Source organism: Ursus arctos, chromosome X (assembly GCF_023065955.2).
Source record: "Ursus arctos isolate Adak ecotype North America chromosome X, UrsArc2.0, whole genome shotgun sequence".
NCBI lineage: Eukaryota > Metazoa > Chordata > Mammalia > Carnivora > Ursidae > Ursus > Ursus arctos.
The window spans coordinates 82,878,650-82,903,299 of NC_079873.1; the positions used below are offsets into that span (position 1 = coordinate 82,878,650).

General features: G+C 36.0%; 1 non-coding gene across 1 annotated transcript; it reads right to left on the reverse strand.

The window, feature by feature from the left end:
• Positions 1–11,016: 11,016 nt before the first annotated feature.
• On the reverse strand, positions 11,017–11,123 carry LOC113241302 (U6 spliceosomal RNA). The gene has a single exon (XR_003311522.1). It is a non-coding gene; the product is annotated as a U6 spliceosomal RNA (small nuclear RNA).
• Positions 11,124–24,650: the final 13,527 nt, after the last annotated feature.

Consider the following 24,650-nt stretch of genomic DNA (forward strand, 5'->3'; position numbering starts at 1 on the left):
TTCTTGGCTAATTGCCTTGGCTAGAACTTCCAGTATATTGGGGTTTTTTTGTGTTTTTTTTGGTTTTTTTATTAATGTTTATTTTGTTATATTAGTCACCATACAGTACATCCCCAGTTCTTGACGCAATGTTCCATGATTCCTTAGTTGTGTATAACACCCAGTGCACCATGCAATATGTGCCCTCCTTAATACCCATCACCGGCCTATCCCGATCCCGCACCCCCCTCCCCTCTAAAGCCCTCAGTTTGTTTTCAGAGTCCACAGTCTCTCATGGTTCATTCCCCCTTCTGTTTACCCCGCCTTCATTCTTCCCTTCCTTCTCCTCTTCCTTCTCCTACCGATCTTCCTATTTCTTATGTTCCATAAATGAGTGAAACCATATGATAATTCTCCAGTATATTGTTAAATAGAAGTGGCAAGAGCAGGCATCCTTGTCTGTTCTTGATCTTAAGAGGAAAGCTTTCAGTCTTTCACCAAGAAGTATGATGCTAGCTATAACTTATTTCCAGTCTCTCATTTATCACTGTCCTTTCTTGCTTTTTGTCCAGTATGTTGAAGACCATTATTTCATATTTTTTTCTGATTATTTTGGTTGTTTCACAGGAATGTGTGGTAGGCTGAATTAGGGACCTCCAAATACCTCCACATCCTAACCCCCAGAATCTGTGAATATATTACCTTATGTTGCAAAAAAAGACTTCATGGGTGTGATTAAGTTAAAGATCTTGAGTAGAGAGATTATCCTGCAATATTTGGGTCAACCGCATGTAATTACAAGTGTCTTTATAAGAGACAAGGCACTCTGAAGATGGAAGTAGAGTAAGATTTGAAGATGCCACCCTGCTGGCTTCAAAGATGGAGGAAGGAGTCATAAGCCAAGGAAGTAAATATATACAGCTCTAGGAGCTATAAAAGACAAGGGAACAAGTTCTTTCCTAGAGCCTCTGGAGGATCATGGCCTTGCCGACACCTTGGTTTCATCTTGATGAAACCCATTTCAGACTTCTGACCTCCAGAACTGTAAGATGATAAATGTGTGTTGTTTTAAACCACTACATTTGTGGTAATGTGTTACAGCAGCAATAGGACACTAATAAAGAAGGTAAATATTGTTCCTATTACTCCATCATCTGTGGAAACAGAAAGCAATAATATTCATTCTGCATAAATTATTCCTGAGGAAAAAGAAAAGACAAAAACAATTCCCACCTCGTTATATGAAGCCAGCATTACCCTGAAATCAAGAAAGAAAACTCATGACATGAAATAGAAACTATAGCCAAATATACCTCATTAATTTAAATGTGTTTTTAGCAGATTAAAGCAGCAATACATAACAAGAATAATATACTATGATCAAGTAGAGTTCATCCTAGGAACCGAAGTGTGGTTAACTTGCTTCCCTTCCTCCAGATACATGTCTCCAGGCGGCACTCCTTATGAGCATAGCCTCAGTGAACCAGGTAGCAAATTAGAAACTGAGTTAGCAGAGACCACACTTGTGTCAGAGTCGAGTCAGAAATGTAAAGCTGAAAGATTTAAATAGGCATTATACCAACTGCTTACTAAAGCATAGTTAATACAAAGGAAACAACAATAAGTACTTTAAATAATCTACCTTTCTTAATTAATAAATAGGAAAAACATAATAAATAGGAAACAAAATTAATAAATACGAAAAAAACTATTACATCAACAAATCACAATAAAAATTCAACCGCTGAGACCAAAAGCTTTATTAAGGTGCTTGTACTTTATGCATATAGTAATGAACAGCCATTCACAGATTTTAATTAGTTATATAATAAATTAAAATTTTTTCTTTAGAGCTGTAATTTTCCAAAGTGGTGTTCAGATAACTAGGAGGTGTGCAAATAATTCACTGGAGTCCAGGAAAAAATGCATTAGTATTTCTATCATATTCATCGTATCTCAGAATTCATTTGCTTCAAAGTTTGGGCATTCATAACTTACCTTTCCCAAATTTTCTTAATATATGAAGATATATTATAAATGAAGAAACATCTTTCAGGGGTACTACAAAAATATTTCATGGAGAGTGGTGGATAGTCAAAAACAGTTTACAAACTTTGGCTTTACAGAATCTGAGATCACAGAGCCCTCACACTATGGGGGTGTCATCCATGGACATAGAAACAAGGGAGGAAATGGAGTAACTAGTGACTCAGCCTCTTTAGTCTGTTCTCAGCAGTGAGAATGTCTCCCCTCAAAAGAGGAATAATCAGCCTTTTTATTTGCAATCATATATTTAATTACTCTCCCCCCAATGCCCCTCCCATATACACATACTCATGGTGATGGGAGACACACAAATTATCTTATTTTGATGCAAGTATCACACAATTCCTGCCTGTAAACATCCAAGTTAAATTTTTTCTCCCAGCGTAAGATAACATAGTTCAGGTGTCATAGAAACCAAAAGTACATTATGTTTCTATGGTTGACATCAGTTTCCCATGGCAACTGGATAGGGCAAATTCATCCTCAGAGGCAAAATTTTAATCTCTACCTCAGGCACTTGAGCCTCCCAATCCAATAAATGAATGAAAAAATATTAGAGGAAACACCAGAAACTTACTGCAAGGATATGCATTGGAGGGAAAATATGTCTATACAACGGTTTAGGGAATCAGTTTAAATAGAAAAGTTGACAGGTTTGGCTTTCCTGTCAGGCACTACCTGTGTTCCCGCCCCAGCTCATCATATTCTTATAAGATGTTTATAATATATGCTGGATCTAAAGGAGATCTCAGGAGTCACCCAATCCAAATTCCACTTTCATTTTCACAAGGCACCCAATTTATGCAAATTCTCACCAAGAGGGAAAATCCAGGCGTATCTGAGACATTTTCATATCCTTACAGTAAGTGCTTCAGGTGGGACTCACATGGAAGAAGGGATCAGAACACTTCTACCTGCAGCTAGAACCCTCACTCGTAAACACACAGACAAGGGTTACTTGGAGCTCCAAATACCAGAAGCTGGTTTACAGATGTTCCTGTCAGCACATGCCTTTGCCAAAGATCTCTGCCTCTGTGAAATATGTAGTACATCTCAGTCATCATAGAAATTAGATTGTCATATGAGTCATAAGATTAACTTCTCCATCCTCTGGCACCCTAAATTATCTTTACAGCCAGAGCCTAAAACGATAATTCTGTCACTCAAAATATCCATATGATTAGGGACACTTGGGTGGCTCAGTCAGTAAAGCAGCCAACTCATGATTTTGGCTCAGGTCATGATCTCCGAATCCTGGAATTGAGCCCTGTGTCGGGCTCTGTGCTTAGAAGGGAGTCTGCTTGAGGATTCTCTCTCCCTCTCTCCCTCTGCCCCTGCCACTGCTCATGCTCTCTTCCTCTAAAATAAATAAATTTTTAAAATATCCACATGCTTAAAGAAAAGAAATATTTATAGGATTTGTCATTAAATTATGTCATGACAAAAAAGCTGACAAAATCAAAGCCACCACGAAATGAGAAATAACAGGGGCATCTGGGTGGCTCAGTTGGTTAAGCATCCAACATGATTTTGGCTCAGGTCATGATCTCAGGGTTGTGGGATCGAGCCCCACTTCAGGCTCTGTATTCAGCAGGGAGTCTGCTTGACATTCCTTCCCTCTGACCCTACCCCTGCTTATGCACACACTCTCTCTCTCTCTCAAATAAATAAATAAATCTTTAAAAAGGAGGAATAACAATAAACAATGGTATATTCAGAAATTAAATTCTGTTATCTATTATAAAGATGAGGGCAGGGGCACCTGGGTGACTCAGTTGGTTAAGCATCTGCCTTTGCCTCAGGTCATGATCTCAGGGTCCTGGGGTCAAGTCCCACAGCAGGCTCTCTGCTCAGTGGGGAGTTTGTTTCTCACTCTCCTTCTGTGCTCTCCCTCTCTCTTTCTCAAATAAATAAATAAAATCTTTTTTAAAAGTGAGGGCAACTTAAATGTACTAACACAGAAAAATAGTAAAATAAAATCAAGTTGCAGCTACTGTTGAAAACAGTATGGAGGTTCCTCAAAAACTCAAAAATAGAAATAACATATGATCCAATAATTCCACTACTGGGTATTTACCCAAAGAAAATGAAAACACTAATTTGAAAAGATATATGAACCCCTATGTTGATTGCAGCATTATTGACAGTAGCCAAAATATGGAGGTAAGCTAAGTGTCCATCAATAGACAAATGAATAAGGAAAATTTGGTATATATATGAATGGAATAGTATGGAATGGAGTGGTATATTACACAGCCATAAAAAGGATGAGATCATGGCATTGGCAACAACATGGATAGACCTAAAGGGTATTACACTAAGTGCAATAAGTCAGATTGAGAAACAAATATAATATGATTTCACTCATACATGGAATCTAAAAAGCAAGTGAAAAAGCAAACAAAAAAGCAGAAGACCTGTAAATACAGAGAACAAACTGAAGGTTGCCAGAGGGGAGTTGGGGGAGCAAAATGGGGGAAAGGGAGTGGGAGGTACAGGCTTCCAGTTATGGAATGAATAAGTCATGGGAATGAAAAATACAGCATAGGGAATATAGTCAATGTATTGTGATAGCATTGTATGGTGACAGAGAGTAGCAACACTTGTGGTGAGCACAACATAACATATAGAGAAGCTGAATCACTATGTTGTACACCTGAAACTAATGTAACATCGTGTGTCAACTATACTTAAGTAGAAAATTTTTAAAAAATCAAGTTACAGTTGGGGCACCTGGGTGGCTCAGTTGGTTAAGCATCTGCCTTTGGCTTAGGTCATGATCCTGGGGTCCTAGGATCAAGCCCTGTGTGTGGCTCCCTGCTCAGTGGGGCGTCTGCTTCTCCCTCTCCCTCTGCCCCTCCCCCACCAGGTGCATGCTCTCTCTTTCTCTCAAATAAATAAAATCTTTTAATTTTTTTTAAAAATCAAGTTACAGAAATAAGTGAAAAAAGTGTGAAGCATTATAAAACATATACTGAAAATAATGTTATATGTGTTGTCTTAAAATATAATTATTGGTAAGTTCACAGATAAAAAAACTTGAAGGATATACACTAAATTGTTTAAATAGTTGCATATAAAGGCAGGAGAGTAGCACTATGGGAGATTTAGTGAAATGGAACTTTAGAATTCCTTTCTTTTTAAATATTTTACAAGGAAAACCAATTGATGTTTTACAAATGCCACTAAATATTACAGGCATACCTCATTTTATTGCATTTGGCTCTATTGCACTTTACAGATACTACATTTCGTACAAATCGAGGATTTGTGGCAACCTTGCATCAAGCAAGTCTATCAGTGCCATTTTTCCAACAGCATTTGCTCACTTTACGTCTCTGTCACATTTTGGTAATTCTTACAATATTTCAAACTTATTCGTTATTATATTTGTTATGGTGATCTGTATCAGTGATTATGACTCACTGAAAGCTCAGATGATTAGCATTTTTTAGCAATAAAGTATTGTTTAATTAAGGCATGAACATTTTTTAGACATAATGCTAATGCACACAATAGAGTACAGTATAGTGTAAACATAACTTTTATAAGCACTGAGAAAACAAAAAATTCATTTGACTTGCTTTATTGTAATATTTGCTTTATTGCAGTGTTCTGGAACTGTACCGCCAATATCTCCAAGGTATGCCTGTACTTTATTTTCTTTTTTATAAACAACAAAAATTTATTTCTCATAGTTCTGGAGGCTGGGAAGCCCAAGATCATGGCACTAGCAGCTTCAGTGTCTGATGTGAGCCTGCGGCCTCATTGACAGCCGTTTTCCCACTGTAACTTCAGTGGCAGAAGGGGTATGCCTGTACTTTTAAAAGCACTATACAAAGGCAGGGAAAGATAAATCTATTATATGTGAGAGAAAGAACCAAACAAATGTAGTGATTTTAATATCAGATAAAATAAAATTCAAGGAGAACAGATTTGAATGGACTTATAGGACTATTTTAAAATATAAAAAGAATTACTCATAACAAACTTTTATGTACCCCAAAACAAAAACTTCAATTTATAGAGAATCTGCTAGAACTACAACAAAATTAAAAATCCATACATACAGTAGGAAACAAAAACATCACTCTTAAAAATAAATTGATTAATAAATATATTTTGGAGAACCAGAGAGTGGACTGTTTCAAGTTGAATTGTGTCCCCCGAAGTCTTAACCCATGGTTCCTGCAAGTGTAACCTTACTTAAAAGCAGGGTCTTTGCAGATATAATCAAGTTAAGATGAAGTCATTAGAGTGGGTCCTAATCCAGTATGACTGGTGTCCTTGTAAGAAGAGGAGGGGTGCCTGGGTGGTGTAGTTGGCTGAGCAGCCAGCTCTTGGTTTCAGCGCGGGTCATGGTCTTGAGGTCATGAGGTTGGGCCCTGCGTCAGGCTCTGAGCTCAGGGCAGAGTCTGCTTGAGATTCTTCTTCCCTCTCCCTCTGCTCCCCCACTCGTGCTCTCTCTCTCTCAAATAGACAAATTTTTTTTTAAAAAAGGAAGAAGAGAGAGAGAACAGAGATACATTCAGGAAGAAAGCCAAGTTACAATGAAGGAAGAGATTGGAATTATGCTGCCACAAGCCAAAGATTGCCTGGGGCTATCAGAAGCCAGAAAAGGCAAGAAAGGATTTTCCCCTGGAAGCTTTAGAAGGAGCATAGCCCTACTAACACCTTGATTTCAGACCTCTAGCTTTTCGAGCTTAAAGACAATAAATTTCTGGTTTTGAGGCACTCAGTTTGTGGTTTCAGTGCTTCTGGGAAACTAATACAATGCTATTTATCAAATTGAGAAAGTTCCTTTCTATTTGAGTTTTTCTGAGAGTTTTATTTCTCATCATGGATGAGTGTTGAATTTTTTTTTTTTTTACTTTTCCTGCACAGATTGATAGGATCATATAATTTTCGATTTTTAGCCTGTTAGTATGATGGATTAAAATGACAGATTTTTAAATATTGAACCAACTATGCATTTCTGGAATAAACCCCATTGTGTATAATTATTTTTCTACATAGCTGAATTACATATGCTAACATTTTATGAGGCAATTTCGTCAGTATTCATGATGGATATTGGTATATAGTTTTCTTTTATGTATGCTGTCTTTGGCTTTCCTATAAGTATAATATTAGCTTCATAAAATAAATTGGGAAGTGTTCCCTCCATTTCCATTTTTTGGAAGAGATTGTATATAATTTGTATTAATTCTGCTTTAAACATTTTGCAGAGTTCTCCAACGAGAGAATCATCTTGGCCTGGAGATTTCTTATTTCGGAGGTTTTTAGAATAGACTTTATTTGTTGTGATGAGCACCAGGTGTTGTATGGAAGTGTTGAATCACTGTATTGTACACCTGAAATTAATATTACACTGTAAACTAAGTGAAATTGAAATAAAAACTTTATTATTATTTCTTTCTCCTAATTTTTATTTCAATTCCAGTTAGTTAACAGTCAGTGTAATATTAGTTTCAGGTGTAGAATTCAGTGATTCATCACTTCCATATAACACACAGTGCTCATCACAAGTGCCCTCCTTAATCCCCATCACCTATTTAGCCCATCCTCCTACCCACCTTCCCTCCAGCAGCCCTCAGTTCTCTATAGTAAAGAGTCTATTTCTTGGTTTGCCTCTTTTTTTTCCCACCTATGTTCATTTGTTTTGTTTCTTATATTCCACATATGAGTGAAATGATATGGTATTTGTCTCTGACTGACTTAGTTCACTTAGCATTATACTTTCTGGCTCCATCCACGTTTTTGCAAATGGCAAGATTTCATTCATTTGATGGCTGAGTAATATCCCATTGTATATATATACCACAACTGCTTTATCTGTTCATCAGTCAATGGACAATTGGGCTCCTTCCATAATTTGGCTATTGTTGATAATGCTACTATAAACATCTGGGTGTGTGTTTCCCTTCAAATCAGTATTTTTTATCCTTTGGGCAAATACTTAGTACTGCAATTGCTGGATCATAGGGTAGTTCTATTTTTAACTTTCTAAGGAACCTCCATACTACTTTCCAGTGTGTGGCTGCAGCAGTTTGCATCCCACCAACAGTGCAAGATGGTTCCCTGTTCTCCACATCCTCACCAGCACCTGTCATTTCCTGTGTTGTTAATTTTAGCCATTCTGACTAGTGTGAGGTGATAGACCATTGTAGTTTTGATTTGTATTTCCTTGGTGATGAGTAATGTTGAGCATCTTTTCGTGTGTCTGTTAGTCATCTGTATGTCTTCTTTGGAAAAATGTCTATTTGTGTCTTCTGCCCATTTTTAACTGAATTATTTTTGGGGGGCTGATCAGTTGTATAATTTCTTTATAGATTTTGGATACTAACCCTTTATCAAATACTAACCCTTTATCAGAATTATTTTTTGGGGGGTGTTCAATTGTATAATTTCTTTATAGATTTTGGATACTAACCCTTTATCAGATGTCATTTGCAAATATCTTCTTCTATTTCATAGGTTACCTTTTAGTTTTGTTGATTGCTTCCTTTGCTGTGCAAAAGCTTTTTATTTTTATTAAATTCAATTAGCCAACTTATAGCAGTACATCTTTAGAGTCAGATGTAGTGTTCAATAATTTGTCAGTTGCATTTAACACCCAGTGCTCATCACATCACGTGACTCCTTAATTTGATGAAGTCCCAATAGTGTATTTTTCCTTTTATTTCCCTTGCCTCAGAAGATAATCTAGAAAGAAGTTGCTACAGCCAATGTCAAAGAGGTTACTGCCTGTGTTCTCCTCTAGGATTTTAATGGTTTCAGGTCTCACATTTAGGTTTTTAACCCGTTTTGAATTTATTTTTGTGTAAGGTGTAAGAAAGTGGTCCAGTTTCATTCTTTTGCATGTTGCTGTCCAGTTTTCCCAACACCATTTGTTGAAGAGATTATCTTTTTTCCATCAATATTCTTTTTTGCTTTGTCAAAGATTAGTTAACCATATAGTTGTGGGTCCATTTCTGGGTTTTCTATTCTGTTCCATTGATCTATGTGTCTGTTTTTGAGCCAGTACCATACTGTCTTGATGACTACAGCTTTGTAATATAGCTTGAAGTCTGGAATCATGATGCCTCCAGCTTCACTTTGCTTTTTCAGGATTGCTTTTGCTATTCAGGGTCTCTTATGTTTCCATACAAATTTTAGGATTGTTTGTTCTAGTTCTGTGAAAAATGCTGGTGGTATTTTGATAGGGATTGCATTACATCTGTAGATTGCTTTGGTAGAGCCTTTAACAATATTTGTTCTTCCAATGCATGAGCACGTAATGTTTTTCCATTTCTTTGTGTCCTCTTCAATTTCTTTCATAAGTGTTCTATAGTTTTCAGAATACAGATCTTTTACCTCTTCAGTTAGATTTATTCCTAGGTATCTTATTGTTTTGGGTGCAATTGTAAATGGGATTGATTCCTTGATTTCTCTTTCTGCTACTTCATTATTGGTGCATAGAAATGCAACAGATTTCTGTATGTTGATTTTTTATCCTGTGACATTACTGAATTTGTGTATCAGTTCTGGCAACTTTTTGGTGGAGTCCTTCAGATTTTCTATATAGAGTATCATGTCATCTGCAAATAGTGAAAGTTTGACTTCTTCCTTGCCAATTTGGATGCCTTTTATTTCTTTTTGTTGTCTGATTGCTGAAACTAGGACTTCCAGTACTATTATAGCTAACCATGGTGAGAGTGGACATCCCTGTCTTGTTCCTGACTGTATAAGAAAAGCTCTCAGTTTTTCCCCACTGAGGATGATATCAGCTGTGGGTTTTTCATACATGGCCTTTATGATGTCAAAGTATGTTCCCTCTAATTGTACTTTGTTGAGGGCTTTTATCATGAATGGATATTGTACTTTGTCAAATGCTTTTTCTGCATTTATTGAAAGGATCATATGGTTCTTATCCTTTGTTTTATTAATGTGGTATATCACATTGATTGATTTGCAAATATCGAACCACCCTTACAGCCCAGGAATAAATCCCACTTATACTGTTGGATTCAATTTGCTAGTATTTTGTTGAGAATTTTTACATCCATTTTCATCAGGGATATTGGCCTATAGTTCTCTTTTTTAGTGGGGTCTTTGTCTGGTTTTGGAATCAGGGTAATGCTGGCCTCATAGAATGAATTTGGAAGTTTTCCTTCAATTTCTATTTTGTTTTGGAATAGTTTGAGAAAAATAGTATTAACTCTTCTTTAAATGTTTGGTAGAGAGCGCCTGGGTGGCTCACTCAGTTAAGCATCTGCCTTCTGCTCAGGTCATGATCCCAGGGTCTTGGAATCGAGTCCCGCATTGGGCTGGGAGTCTGCTTCTCTCTGTGCCCCTCTCCCTTGCTCTCTCTCTCCCTCTCTCAAAAATTAATAAATAAAATCTTTTTAAAAAAATAAATGTTTGGTAGAATTAACCTGTGAAGACATCTGGCCCTGGACATTTGTTTATTGGGAGGTATTTTTTTTTTTGTTATTACTGATTCAATTTCTTTGCTGGGTTTTGGTCTGTTCAAATTTTCTATTTCTTCCTGTTTCAGTTTTGGTAGTTTATTTCTAGGAATTTATCCATTTCTTCCAGGTTGTTCAATTTGTTGGCATATAATTTTTCATAATATTCTCTTATAATTGTTTGTATTTCTGTAGCATTGGTTGTTATTTCTCCTCTTTCGTTGGTGATTTTATTTATTTAGTTCCTTTGTCTTTTCTTTTTGATAAGTCAGGCTATTTTTTTTCCTCAAAGAACCAGCTCCTGGTTTCATTGATCTGTTCTACTGTTTTTAGTTTTTATATCATTTATTTCTGCTCTAATCTTTATTATTTCCCTTCTTCTGCTCCTTTAGGCTTCATTTGTTGTTCTTTTTCTAGCTCCCTAGGTGTAAGGTTAGATTGGTTATTTGATTTTTCTTCTTGAAATAAGCCTGTATTGCTATATACTTCCCTCTTGGTACTGTTTTTGCTGCATCCCAAAGGTTTTGACCATCGTGTTTTCAAAACTATGGAATGTTTCATTAATTTGCATGTCATCCTTGCACAGGGGCCATGCTAATCTTCTCTTTATTTTTCCAATTATAGTATATGTGCTGCCAAAGCAAACACTTAATAAAAATTTTTTAAAAAGCCAAAAAAGGAAAGTAGACTTTATTTAAGAATGGCTGTACATTTACATTAAAATTGAGAAGATAGAGCAGAGTTGCCATGTACCCCCTCACATGGTTTCTCCTATTATTAACAGCTTATGTTATTATGGTACGTTCATTGTAATTAATGAACCAATATTAGTACTCTATTTTTAACTAAAGTACATAGCTTATTCAAATTTCCTTGGCTTTTACCTGATGTATTGCTGCTCCAGGACCCCATCCAGTGTTCTACATTACGTTTATTGTTGTGTCTCCTTAGGCTTCTCTTGGCAGTGAAAATTCCTCAGATTTTTTGTGTTGATGGTGACCTTGGCAGTTTTAAAGCACATCAGTCAAGTGTTCTGTAGAATACCCTTCTATTAGAATTTTTATAATTTTTAAACCATGATTAAACTAGGATTATGGTTTTTCTTTTTTGAGGAATACAACATAAGTTAGTTGCCATTTTCATCACATTGTATCAAAGATAAATACTCTCAACATGACTTATCACTATTGACACTGATATTGATCACTTAGCTGAGGTAGAATTTGTCAAATTTCTTCACTGGAAAATTGCCCTTTGTCCCCAGCCCCCTTAATATACTGTATTTTGGAAAAGGAATTCACTTCACTCAGCAGGCTATACTTAAGGTATAAGGATTTGTGCTCTCCTTCTTTTAGTGCGAAGTATCTATACAAGTCATTTAGAATTTTTATGCAAGAAGAATTATGCTCTCTTTTATTTCATTGAGCATCCTTATGACAGTTGTTTTGAATTCTTTGTCTGGTAACTCATATATCTCCATTTCTTTAGTGTGAATTTCTAGAGATTTATTTTGATCCTTCAACTTGGCCATACTTTTCTGTTTCTTTGGATGTCTTGTTATCTTTTGTTGGGACCTGAGCATTTGAAAAAACAGCCACTTCTCCTAGTCTTTGTCTGGCTTTGTATAAGGATGGCCTTCACCAATAAGCCTACTTTGAGATTCTGGAGACCTCTCAAGCCTTTTCTGGGGGTGCATCTTTTCTGTGTTTGTATGCATAATCTCATAGTTGAAGAGGTTTCTCTTTTTCTACTCAGAGACTTTCCCTGATGTCTGTTTGTAGTCCTAGAGTTTTGCTCATGTTGTAGCAAGTTGTAACACATGAGCTCTACCTAGTGTCTATCCCCAGTACTGTAGATTATTTGGCGTTAGACCATGAAGTGATCTTTGTTCTCAGCAGCCCTCAACCCGGTGCCAATTCCTGTCAGTGTTTTGATTCATGTAAGAGAACCCCAGTCCCTAATGCAACCCCCTGAAAAGTCAAAATGTTGGTTGTGCATTCCACTCTTCTCTTTTCCTCCCTGGAAAGAAGCCAGGTGTTTGAAGTTTTCTCACTACCACACTGTGCTGTACCAGAGGTGGAGCTTTGGTGAGTAACTACCACCAATTTTCTGACTATCTTCAGTGTGGTTCTTCTTAGGCATATGCTGGCCTGTAGTTCAGGAACTTCTTACCTGGTTTTCATGGAAACAATCGGTCTGTGCAATGTTATGTTCATGTCTCCATAGGGTAAGGAGGATCTGGGGCTTTCTGTTCTGCCATCTTGGTGACAATACTCCACTAACATCCTTTTAATACAAATTTGGGGATATTTTGGGGGATTTCACTGAATTTATAGATTATTTTGAGGAGAATGTATAACTTCATAAGTTTCTCTTCACATCATCCATCAGGTATTCATAGTTTATTCATAATGCTTAAATGGCAATAATTACAACCTTGAAAATTGTGAAACTGCCCTCTCATTTCTTAAAGAAATGGAAAAGTTTAGACTTTCCCCTTACATTCTAAATATAAATCTGTGAACAAATACAAGTAACTATTCCAGTTAACAGGTTTTTCACAATAAGAGCTCAATTTTGCTATCCTTTAATTAAAAGTAAACCACTGCAGAGAATTTCAGTTTTGCCAAAGTGAAGTTGCTTCACTCCTCCCAGGACCTTTTAAAAGAAAAAAATCTCTGGACATAACACAACAAAAAAGCATAGGAAGACTCTGAAAGGAATTAAAAAGAAGGCAGACTACAAAGGTGCCTCTAGACTTGAGGAACAACACAGTAGTAAGTTCCCTGGGTTTCCTTGTTGCCTTCCATATATCCTGGACGGGGCATTTCATAAGCCTTGAAAACAAACCCACCAAAAGGCAGATAAAAAAACAAGCTCCAAAAAAGCTTGTTCTCCTCAGGAAAGGACTGCAGAAAGACTGACATAACAATAGAAAACCTTTTTTGGCAATATCTGCCCTATTCCAGCCAAACACCAATGGTAAAACAGTACCCCTCCCACCATGGTTTCAGTAAATCAGGGTAAGTCAGTAGGTCCCATCCAGCCCTTGCCCCACAGAAGTAGGCATCAGCACTCAAATTTCCCCACCTGCCTCTGGTAGTATCAGAGGGGCACAGCAGGGAGCTAATCTTCCATTTCCCATCTGACAGAAGCTGGCAGTGCTCTGGTTCCCCAGCAGTGGTAGTATTAGCAGATTTTAGCAGCCATTTAATTCTCTACCCCACACAACATCAATGATACTGAACAAGCTGATACAAGTTGGAGGCATTTGGCAATCCACTTTACCCCCAGTAGGAAGCTGAACCCTCCCCCTTAATCCTCAATCTCATCCACATCAGCAAGACTACATAAGGGAAGGTAACATGAAGTGGAGTTACTCATTATTCTGCCCATCTTCTGCCAATATCAGTTTGGAAGTGTTCCCTCTTTTTAAATTTTTTAGAAGCATTTAAGAAAATTGGTGTTAATTATACTTTAACAGTTTGGGAGAATTCACCAATGAAGCTATCTGATCCTCGGTTTTTCTTTGTTTTTGATTACTGAATCAGTCTCCTTACTCATTGTTGTTCTCTTCACATTTTCTATTTATTCATGATTCAGTCTTAATAGGTTGTGTGTTTCTATGGTTTTATCCATTTCTAATAGATTAACCAATTTGTTGGCATTTAATTGTTCATAATAACTCTCATAATCCTTTTTATTTCTGTGGCATCAGTTGTTATGTCCTCTTTTGCATTTCTGATCTTATTTGAGTCTTCTTTTTTTCTTAGTTAGTCAAATTAAGGGTTTGTCAATTTTGTTTATCTTTCCAAAGAACTAATTCAGTTTTGTTGATTTTTTTCTATTGTTTTTCTATTTTCTATTTCATTTAGTTCTACTCTGATCTTTATTATTTACTTTCTCCTGATAACTTTGGGCTTAGTTTGTTCTTATTTTTCTAGTTCCTTGAGATGTGAAGTTGGGTTGCTAATTTGGGAACTTTTCCCTTTTTTAAATGTAGGGAATCACTATAAAATTCCCTCCTAGTATTGCTTTTGCTGCATTCTAGAAATTTTGCTGTGAGTGAAAAGGCAACTTAAAGAATGTGAGATATTTACAAACCATATATCTGATAAAAGCTTAATATCCAAAATACATAGGGAAGTCCTACAACTCAATAGCAAAAACAAAACAAAAAAACCACAAATATAGTAGTTCCCCTTAACCTGCAGTTTCACCTTCAGTTACCTGTAATCAACTGCTGTCCAGAAGCAGATGATCCTCCTTCTGACATATTGTCAGAAGGTCAACAGTAGCCTAATACTACATCACAAGGCCTACATCATTCACCTCACTTTATCTTGTCACATAGGCATTTTATCATCCCACATCATCACAAGATATTTTGAGAAAAAGAGAGTACATTCCCATCACATTTATTACAGTATATTGGTAAATTGTTCTATTTTATTATTAGTTGTTAATCTCTTACCATGATTAATTTATAAATTAAACTTTATAATAGGTATGTATGTATAGGAAAAACATAGTATATATAGGGTTCAGTACTATCTGAAGTTTCAGATATCCGCTGGGATCTTGAAATGTACAAGAGTAGATACTATAACACAATTTAGAAATGGAAAAAAAGGACTTAAATAGACATCTCTTTAAAGAAGGCATTCAAATGATCAACAGGTATATGAAAAAAGTGTTTGCCATAACTAATTATGAGGAAAATGTAAATCAAAACCACAATTAAGTATCATCTTACTCCTGTTAGGATGACTATCTTTAAAAAAAGAGATAACAAGTGTTGGCAAGGATGTAAGGAAATGAAACCCTTGTACACTGTCAGTGGGAATGTAAAATGATGCCAATGCTATGTAAAACAGTATGAAGGTTTCTCAAAAACCTAAAAATAAAGCTACCATATGGTCCAGAAATCCCACTTCTGTGTATTTATCTGAAGAAAACAAAATCAGGATTTCAAAGAGATATCTGCACTCACATGTGCAATGAGCAGCATTATTCACAATAGTCAAGAAATGGAAAAAAAAACATAAATGTCCATTGACAGAAGAATAGGTCAAGAAAATGTGGTATATACATACATAAAATGAAATTCTATTCATCCTTAAAAGAAAAGGAAGGAAATCCTGCCATTTCAGACAACATAGATGGACTTGGAGGACATTATGCTAGGTAAAATAGCCAGTCACAGAAGGACAAATAACACATGATTCCGCTTGCATGAAGTATCTAAAATCATCAATTCATAGAAACAGAGAGTAAAATGGCTGTTTCCAGGGTCAGGGGTAAGGAGTAATGAAGTGTTGCTGTTCAACAAGTACAAAGTTTTAGTTAGGCAAGATGAATAAGTTCTACAAATGTGCTGTACAACATTGTACCGACAGTTAACAATACTGTATTTTGTACTTAAAGAAGTTCATAAGAGGGTAGATATCATGTTGTGTTCTTACCACAATAAAAAAACAGGAGAGGAATTATTTGTTGTTAGTAATTAGTTTAAATGTAAACAGATTAAGCCCTTAAATAAAAGGTTGAAATTAGCCAGTGGGTTTTTAAAGAACATTATCCAATTATATTCAGTTTAGAAGAGACACACTATAGATAGGTTTAAAGTAAAAGGGTAGAAAAAAATATTACATGCAAATAGTAACCAAAAGAGAGCTGGGGTGGCTATACTAATATCAGACAAAAAGAACTTTAAAAGATGTTAAAAACAAGAAAAGGACATTATTTACTCATTAAAAATGTCAATCAGAATGATATAGCAATTAGAAACATATACCCACATAAAAACAAAGCCCCAAAATATAGGAAGCAAAAATTGACAGAATTGAAGGGAGAAATAGTTAATTCTACAGTAATAGTTAGAGGTTTCAATTTCCCACTTTCAAAAAAGGAAAGAACAACCAGATAGAAGATCAAAAAGGAAATAGAGGCCTTGAACAACACAATAAACCAATTAGATTTAATCAACACATGCAGAACACCCCTCTCAACAGCAATATCAGAAGACACATTCTTGGTGTACATGAAACATTCTCCAGGGTAGACCATATGTTAGGCCACATACCAATTAATATATTTTCTTTTTTTTATTTAAATTCAATTAGCCAAAATATAGTACATTATTAGTTTTTTTAGTTTTATTATTTTATTTTATTTTTATTTATTTATTTTTATTATGATATGTTAGTCACCATACAGTACATCTTTAGTTTTTGATGTAGTGTTCCATGATTCATTGTTTGCGTATAACACCCAGTGTTCCATGCAATTCGTGCCCTCCTTAATACCCATCACCGGGCTAGCCCATTCCCCCACCCCATCCCCTCTAAAACCCTCAGTTTGTTACATCATTAGTTTTGATATAATATTCAATGATTCATTAGTTGCGTATAACACCCAGTGCTCATCACAATTAATATATTTTAAAAGTGAAATTATATTAAGGATTTTCTTTGACCACAGTGGGAGAAAACTAGGAATCAATAACAAAGAAAACTAGAAAATGTGCAAATATGTACAAATTTAAAAATACTCAAATAATGGATCAAAGGAAAAAACACAATTGATATTAGAAAAAAAACATTAAAATGAATGCATATGAAACAAAACATACCAAAATTTATGAGGTATAGTGAAAGCAGTGCTCAACAGGAAATTTATGGCTATAAATGCCTGTATTTAAAAATAAAAAAAATCCCAAATCGATAACCTAACTTTACAGCTTAATGAGAAAAAAAAATGTAGAGCAAGTAAACCCAAAGCTAGGCTAAAGAAGGAAATAATAAAGATTAGAGCAGAGATAAACGCTAGATAATACAAAAACAATAAAGAGAATCAACAAAACCAATACTTGGTTCTTTGAAAAGATAAACAAAATTAACAAACCTTTGTCTGGACTGACCAAGAAAAAAGAGAGGACTTAATTCATTAAAACCAGAAAATGAAAGTGGGGACATGTTTTGGGCTGAATTGTGTCACACCAAAATTCATGTTTTAGTTCTAGCCCTATTACCTCAGAATGTGACTGTATTTTGGTATACAATCTTTAAGGAGGTAGTTTAAATGAAATCATTGAAGTGGGCCCTAATCCAATATAATTGGTGTCCTTATAAGAAGGGGAAATTAGAGCGCAGCTGCACATACGAAGACCATATGAATACAAAAGGAGAAGATGGTCATCTACAAGACAAGAATAGAAGCCTCAGAATGAAATTAATCTTGCCAACAACCTGATCTTGGATTTCTAGCCTCCAGAAAAGTGAGAAAATATCTTTCTGTTGTTTAACCTCCCCAGTCTGTGTTATGGCAGGCCTAGCAACTAATAAAGAGCATTACTACAAACCTTACAGAAATAAGAAGTATCACAATAGAATAGTATGAACAATTATATGCCAACAAATTAGAAAAGCTAGAGGAATGGACAAATGTCTAGAAACACAAAAATTACCAAAACTGCTTCAAGAAGAAATAGAAAATCTGAATAGATCTATAACAAATAAAGAGATTGAATCCATAATCAAATGCCTCCCAACAAAGAAAAACCCAGCATAAGAAGAGCTTCACTGGTAAGTTCTACAAAACATCTAATGATGAGATAATACATTCTCAAGCTCCCCAAAATATCAAAGTGGAAAGAATACAACCTAACATTCTATGAGGCCAGCATTACCCTATTACAAAAGCCAGATCAAAACATCACATTAAAAAAATATATATAAACCAATATCCTTTATAAATATAAATCCAAAAATCCTCAACAATATACTAGCAAACCAAATCCAGGAGCATATTAAGAGTATTATACAAATGATCAAGTGGGATTTATCCCAGGAATGAAATAGTAGTTCAACATAAGAAAATAAATCAATGTAATATATCATGTTAATAAAAGGGAGGGGAAAAACATAGGATCAATTCAATTAATGCAGAAAAAGGGTTTGACAAAACCCAACACCATTTCATGATAAAAGCACTCAACGAACTAGGAATAGAAGGTAAGTACCTCAACATGTAAAATGAAATTTATTTAAAAACAAAAACCTACAGCTAACATTATACTCAATGGTGAAAGAAAGAAAGAATTCTAGTTATGATAGGAACAACACAAGAATGACCACATTCACCACTTCTGTTCAGCACTGTACAGGAATTTCTAGCCAGAGAAATTAGGCAATAAAAAGAAATAAGCAACTAAATTGAAAAGGAAGAATAAAATTATCTCTATTGCATATCTCTATTTTATCTCAAATGATCTTATACATAGAAAATACCAAAGAGTCAACAAAAAACTCTTGGAGCAATGAACACATAGAGCAAAGTTGCAGGATATGAGATCAATATACAATTATCCGTTGTATTTCTATACACCAGCAAAGAGCTATCCAAAAAGGAAATTGACAAAACAGTTCTCTCCAAAGAAGATATACAAATGTCCAAGAAACACATGAAAAGATGTTCAGTATCATTAGTCATTAAGGAAATGAGAATCAAAACTGTAGTGAGTTACCACTTTATAACCCCTAAGATGTCTATAATCAAAAAAAGGAAAATAATAAGTGTTGGAGAGAATATGAAGAATTTGGAATACTTGTATATTGCTGCTCAGAATGTAAAATGGTGGGGCACCTGGGTGGCTCAGTCATTAAGCATCTGCCTTCAGCCCAGGGCATGATCCCAGCATCCTGGGATCAAGCCCCGCATCAGGCTCCCTGCTCTGCTGGGATCCTGTTTCTTCCTCTCCCACTCCTCCTGCTTGTGTTCCCTCTCTCACTGGCTGTGTGTCTCTCTCTGTCAAATAAATAAATAAAATATTTTTTAAAAAAAGAATGTAAAATGGTTTACTCTCTATGGAAAAAAAAAGTTTAGTGTTCCTCAAAAAGCTAAATGTAGAATTACCATGTGACAGCAACTCCACTCCTGAGTATACACCACAAGAATTGAAAACAGGTATTCAAATAAAATTTGTACATAAATGCGCATGACAGCACTATTCACAATAGCCAAAAGGTGGCTTTTAACAACCCAAATGTCCATCAGTGGATTAATGACCAAACAAAACATAATACAACCATACTGTGGAATGTTATTCAGCCATAAAAAATAATGAAGTACTGACACTTGCCACAACATGGATAAGCCTCAAAAACATTATACTAAGTGCAAGAAGTCAGACACTAAAGGCCACATATTAGATGATTCCATTTATATGAAATATCTGTAATAGGTAAATCTATAGAGACGGAAATCTGATCAGTGTTTGCCAGGAGTTGGAGGGAGAGGAAAATGTGGAGTGACTGCTAATATGTATGTGGTTTCCTTTTGTGATGATGGAAATATATTGAAACTAGGTAGAGGTGATGGTTGCACAAATTGTGGATGTGCTAAATGCCACTGATCTGTATACTTTAGAATGGTTAGTTCTATGTTATAAGAATTTCACCTCAATAGAAACAAAGAAAAGCAGCCAATCAGATCAGGGACTTTATTAAGAAGTTTGTATTAACAAGTTTGAACCTAATGGGAGCCATTTAAAGATTATAATAAGTGGTGTGAGAAGACAAAAATCTATACTTTAAAGTAGCAGTTTCCAAAGTAGAGTGAGAATGATCCAGGAAATACACAAGAAGATCCACTAAAGTCAAAGAAGAAAATATTAGAATTTTCAATTATATTCATTTTTATTCCTTCATAACCTTCAAATTTGGTGTGCTTCATAATGTGAGAATATTATTTCTTTACTATATGTGTGGAGGGGGTATGTGTATTTCAGGGCTGCATGATGAGAATTGTTTGGAGACTTTAATTTATAAACCTCAAAGACCACAACACAATTGTCATCTGAAGACACAGAGAGTGAAAAATAATGAATGATGACTCAGCCACTTCAGTCACCACTCAGCAGGTTCTAAAAGCCTCTCTCACAAAACAGGACTATGCAGACATCTTTTTTACCAGTTAAATCCTTTGTCCCCCAACCACACAGATGCATACACATACAACACATTAAACACATATACACACAAAATAAAAACTAAAAGTTACGGTAGATACCAAAAAGGCCTGATATTGATACAGTTGTTCTAACATTGCATTGAAATATATTGGCTAAAAGTTCCTACTTTCAAGACACATTGGAATATCCCAAATGGTATAGAAACCAGAATGTTATCATAATGTTTTGTTGGATGTCAGCTGTCTATGGCAATCAGAAAGTACTAATTCATCATGAAAGACCGAAACTTAACTATACTTTAGTCACACAAATCCATCCCAATATAATGAATGAATGAAAAAATTAAATCTTAGAGACAATGTCAATCATTCACTAATGAATATGCATTGGAAAGAGAGGGGACACTTTAAACACTGGGATATAGAGGTAGTAAAGGATGGTTAACAGGTTGATATTTTTAATGTGAGACAGAGATAGAATCCAGTCCCTATTTTGGAACACCTTAGAGCCTGACATAATACATTGCCAGTCTGTAATGCATCTCAAATTCTACACAGATGTCACCATTTAGGTGGCACAGATGACTCTGACCAAAGATGGAGAGCATAAGAGCATGTATGAGACATGTCTAATGTCCTTAACTGAGTGCCTCAAGTTTGAATCTCTGCCTAGAAGGTTCTGGTTTCCTGCATCCACCCTCCAACAAATACACACACTCAGTTCTACAAAGATTGGGTCACTTGACATTTCTGATATCAGATCCTGGTATACAGTGAATCCTGTCCGTGCATAACTGCTCAATACTCCTACTGCAAGACAAAAAATACTGCAACCCCAGTTGACACAGTTGTTAGTCACCTGAGGCCTTTCGATGGGGCCCTAAATTTATCCTCAGAGGTGTAATCTTACAGAACACTTCAATTGCTCACATAGGTTTTACAATGCTAAAACGGAAGGAAGGAAGGAAGGAAGGAAGGAAGGAAGGAAGGAAGGAAGGAAGGAAGGAAGGAAGGAAGGAAGGAAGGAAGGAAGGAGTTATGACAGAAAATGTCAAAATCTGCATGCAATAGATTCTTGTGGCTGGCATAACAAATTGCCACAAATTTGATGGCTTAAAACAATAGCAATTTATTCTTTCAGGGTTCTGTAGGCCAGAAATCAAAAATAAAGGTATCAATAGGGCTATTTTCTCCAAAGTCTCTAGGGGAGAATCCTTTCTTGTCTCTTCCAGCTTCTGGTGGTACCAGGCATTACTTGGTTCATGACTGCCTAACTCCAATCTCTGCTTCCATTTTCACAAGGCCTTCTCCTCTTATGTCTCTCATAAGGACATTATTGGGTTTAAGACCCACATAGGTAATCCAGGATGATCTCTTCTCAAGACCCTCAACTTAACTATGTCTGCAAAGACCTTTTTCCAAATAAGGTAACATTCACAGGATACAGGTATTAAGATATGAATACATCCATTTAGGGGCCACCATCAAACACACTATACTGCATATAGAAATTAATCCAATAAGAAAGCCAAACCTAAGTAATACGTGGGAATCAGGTTTTCTTTTTATATAGAAAGTAGATATGCAACAAAAGAGAGAGACTGAGAAGGAAGGAAGGAAGGAAGGAAGGAAGGAAGGAAAGAGAGATTCTCTGGTCACAAAAGTCCCCAAGGTCTGTCATGATGCCAGGTAGGTTTGTACAAGTTGAATATTGAAGGACTCTTGACCACTTTGAAATAATATAAGGAGCAGAGAACATAGTGAGAATGAGTCCCTTGGGTTCAGAGAAAGGCAATCCAGACACTCAAGCACTGACATAGCCAATTTTTCAGGGCAATCAGAAATTACTAATTCAGGGGCGCCTGGGTGGCACAGCGGTTGGGCGTCTGCCTTTGGGTTCGAGCCCCACATCGGGCTCCTCCGCTATGAGCCTGCTTCTTCCTTTCCCACTCCCCTGCTTATGTTCCCTGTCTCGCTGGCTGTCTCTATCTCTGTCGAATAAATGAATAAAATCTTTAAAAAAAAAGAAATTACTAATTCATCCTCAGTGACAGTTGGAAAATAATACCCCCTTTAGTATAGATCATATGCAGAAAAGCCTGACCTTTACTGTTTCTGAATAGAATACATTAGACCAGTGTATATGAAAATGGTTGTGAGAGAAAAATAATTCCCTTAAAGAGAAAGGCCCACAATGCCCTGTGTAATAGGGACCCAGGGAGATAATATCTGATGTGTCTCATTGGGGAAATTGAATTCCACAGGAAATGCTGAAACTTACACTTTGACAATGGATAATGATGTCAGAGATCATGGTAAAAAATTTTAAATAAAATTAAGTAGAGTTGATGAGAACTGTATTAATTTGTCATCAGAGTAAAAGCATTTTCTGTCACATATGGTTTTTCAGACTAGACAGACAGAATCCAGTCTTTGCGGTAGAACTCAGGAAAGGGCCCTTAACTATGCTATTTGCTAATTCATGAGCTGAATTTCAAAATATTAATTCTCTTCAAAAGTTAGAAAACACAAATCAGTATCCAAGCTATACTTGCAGCTTTTATTTCAAGGTTGTAAGAAAGTGGACCTGAACCACCAGCCACCTATAGACTCTCTGTGTATATACAAATTTATTGTGTGAACAGAAAGACTCACTTTCCATAGATAAAGACAAAGGTGTGGGGGAGTGTAACCTATAGAATTACTTTATTTTTTTTTATTTTTAATGCCATTGTTTCTTTTTTCCAGACATTAGATCATTCAATTCATGTATTCTGAAATTTACTATTTTCATACAACTTGACATCATTCCATGTAAATTCTTCAAGTTCCACCTCATCATTTTAAACAGTTGCATTACTATTGCACTATTTATACATGTGTATCATGCCACACAATAATTCATTACCTCCTTTAAAAATTTTAATAACTTCTCTGAGCTTATATATAACTACAGATAAGTGCTACCTGTTTATGGGAGCCAGCACTGTGGTCTGAACAGTGAGATGGAAAGAGAAAAATACTCAAGGCAATCAGGTAACTAGTGACACTGAGTGCATATGTAGCAACCTCCAGATCCATGGAAAATTCCATCCTCACCTAAAGACACAGTTATGTGGGGGGAGGAGGGGAGATCATGATGTAGGAAAATGAGATATGCCATATTTAGCTCAATTTTTCTTATTATAAAAGTGGTAACTGAAAAATCTAAAAAGATGATAAAAATTATAAGTAGGTGTATGGTGACTAACATAACATAATAAAAAAAATTATAAGTAGGAAAAACACCCAGAGACATTTTTTGTTAACACTTGGGTTAATATACTTAAAATTTTTACTTTCTTCATACATACATATTTGAGTGAACTACTTACAAATTTTCCCTTTTTTTTAATTTTAATTTTTCTATTATATTATGTTAGTCACCATACAGTACATCCCCGGTTTCCGATGTAAAGTTCGATGATTCATTAGTTGCGTATAACACCCAGTGCACCATGCAATATGTGCCCTCCTTACTACCCATCACCGGTCTATCCCATTCCCCCACCCCCTCTGAGGCCCTCAGTTTGTTTCTCATAATCCATAGTCTCTCATGCTTCATTCCCCCTTCTGATTACCCCCCCTTTCTTTATCCCTTTCTTCCCCTACCGATCTTCCTAGTTCTTATGTTCCATAGATGAGAGAAATCATATGATAATTGTCTTACTCTGCTTGACTTATTTCACTTAGCATTATCTCCTCCAGTGCCGTCCATGTTGCAGCAAATGTTGAGAATTCGTTCTTTCTGATAGCTGAGAAATATTCCATTGTATATATGGGCCACAGCTTCTTAATCCAGTCATCTGTTGAAGGGCATCTCGGTTCCCTCCACGCTTTGGCTATTGTGGACAATACTGCTATGAACATTGGGGTGCATATGGCCCTTCTCTTCACTACGTCTGTATCTTTGGGGTAAATACCCAGTAGTGCAATGGCTGGGACATAGGGTAGCTCAATTTTTAACTTTTTAAGGGACCTCCACACTGTTTTCCAGAGTGGCTGTACCAACTTGCATTCCCACCAACAATGTAGGAGGGATCCCCTTTCTCCACATCCTCTCCAACAATTGTTGTTTCTTGCCTTGTCTATTTGTGCCATTCTAACTGGCATAAGGTGGTATCTTAGTGTGGTTTTGATTTGAATTTCCCTGATGGCTAATGA